At 36.1% G+C, this 2,072-nt stretch overlaps 1 protein-coding gene across 5 annotated transcripts in view; it reads left to right on the forward strand.

Annotated features, from left to right (window-relative positions):
* LOC107744618 (HMG box transcription factor BBX-like) overlaps window positions 1–2,072 on the forward strand; it is a 40,969-nt gene that overhangs the window by 6,208 nt on the left and 32,689 nt on the right. The gene's annotated exons all lie outside the window — the stretch shown is intronic.

Genomic DNA, 2,072 nt, shown 5'->3' on the forward strand with positions numbered 1-2,072 from the left:
AACACCTTGGCAATTGAATCGCCATTGGCTAGTACATTTTTTTGTTTACTCGCCAGACTGATAAATATATACATACACATATACATATATACACACACATACATACACACACACATATATACACACACACACACACATACACAGACATATACACATATACATACACCCATATACACACACACACACACATATACATACACACATATACATACGCACATATACACACGCACATATACACACACACATACACACATATACACACACACACATACACACACATATACACAGCTCCAAAGAGAAAGGAAAAATTGAAATCACATCATATGACCCCTTTAAGGGTAAGTTTAGGGTAAGGATATGTGTGGACGGGTAGGTTTAGGGTAGGGGTAGGTATGGACATTAAAAAAAGCCTCAAACCACATAAATAAGATGCTGGTAGCACAATCTGATAGGTAGCATTTTTCTGCACAATCTGAGCGGGTAGCACAAATCGTCAGAACACCGGCTTAAATTTAATGTCTTTTGTTAGCTAGTGAGCATCAGCAAGATGGGTGCTAGTTAATCTTTGAAGACAGCAATTTTCAGATGTTTATGACCTCATACAGGGATGATTTAAAAAGTAACTTAAAAACGTATGTGTTGTATGCCAATTAATTGTGTCTGTGGACCCATATAGCCTTGCGTTTGTGGTCTTGGCACAGATTGCCGCACTGCCATATGTTAATGCACAGAATGACTTTGAATAACATTTTAGCAGTAGTGACGTTCATTACCATGTTAGATAAACCAGAACTAAGAATGGCTACTAACAACAAACCAGTACATCGACTTATGGAATGCAGCTACAAAGTTGCTACTTTAATCATTAGAAGTGATATATTATTCATTAGAAACTAGTAATTATTCCAATATGTAGTAGTGTCTATTTAGTTGGTCACTAATGCTTATTGCAAGTATTTTCCACTAAATTTAATGGGAATTGTGGTTTAAATATCAGCTATTTGTTTCTGACGTGTATATATTCATATTGTATTTAATCAAGCTTAAATAGTAATGATTTAGTAAGTTGTTTATTTACTAGTAGCTACTTGTCCCTGTTAGATAGTACTAGCATCTATTAATACTAGTATCTTTTAATACGTGGCTAAATTATAGATACTATTGATTGTTGGAATAAAAACAAATGTCTAATGAATGATTCCTAATGAATGATTCCTAATAATATAAATGAATGAGTTAAATGGTTAAATTGAAAAAGATACTAGTCACTATTGGACTATTTACTAGTAATCTGAAAATTGATGTCCATTTACTTTGTTGCAAGTCATTGCGAGGGTCATTTTTGTACTAGTAACATTAAAAAATAAGTATTAGTAAATAATACACCTGCTAATGAATAAATGTTACAACACCTTGCCATAACTGAAGTAGTTTTGATGAATTCATTGTATGCTGTGAGCTATGTCATAACTTTATGCTTCATCAACAACACCGGAGGTGCCACCTTAGTTTGAAGCTGGAGCGGTGCACGTATGCCAAACTAATCCACAGTTAAAATTAGAGCCCGACCGATATGGGTTTTTTGGGGCCGATACCGATATTAGGGAGTAAAAAAAAAAAGGCAGATATCGATATATCGGCCGATATTCTTTGTGTATATTATATAGGGCTGTGTATCACCAGCAAAGTCAATTGACTGGTACTATATATAGAATACAGTATATAGGCTACATAAACAGAATATATATACATAAACACATTTTTTGCAATGATCACTCAAATGTGCCTCTGTAAATAAATACAATATAAATTCACGTCTCGCGCACTTTAATGCCCTTTGAATGTAGCGTGTACGTTCGCTTGGAACTGGAATCATGGCAGAATTTTATGTGAAGTCCACGTCGCAGGGCACTTATGGTCGAATAAAACAACGCTTGAATGCTGATGCCTGAACAAGTCCTTACTGAAGTGAAAGTGTTGACTGGTGTCACTATCTCGCGAACGCGCCGGCGGATCTCCACCAAATTCGGGGGCTCCCTTCAGCTCGAGGAGCCCTCTCGAACGCCACCCTC

The sequence above is a fragment of the Sinocyclocheilus rhinocerous genome, unplaced genomic scaffold (assembly GCF_001515625.1).
Source record: "Sinocyclocheilus rhinocerous isolate Xijiao unplaced genomic scaffold, SAMN03320098_v1.1 scaffold767, whole genome shotgun sequence".
Taxonomy (NCBI): domain Eukaryota; kingdom Metazoa; phylum Chordata; class Actinopteri; order Cypriniformes; family Cyprinidae; genus Sinocyclocheilus; species Sinocyclocheilus rhinocerous.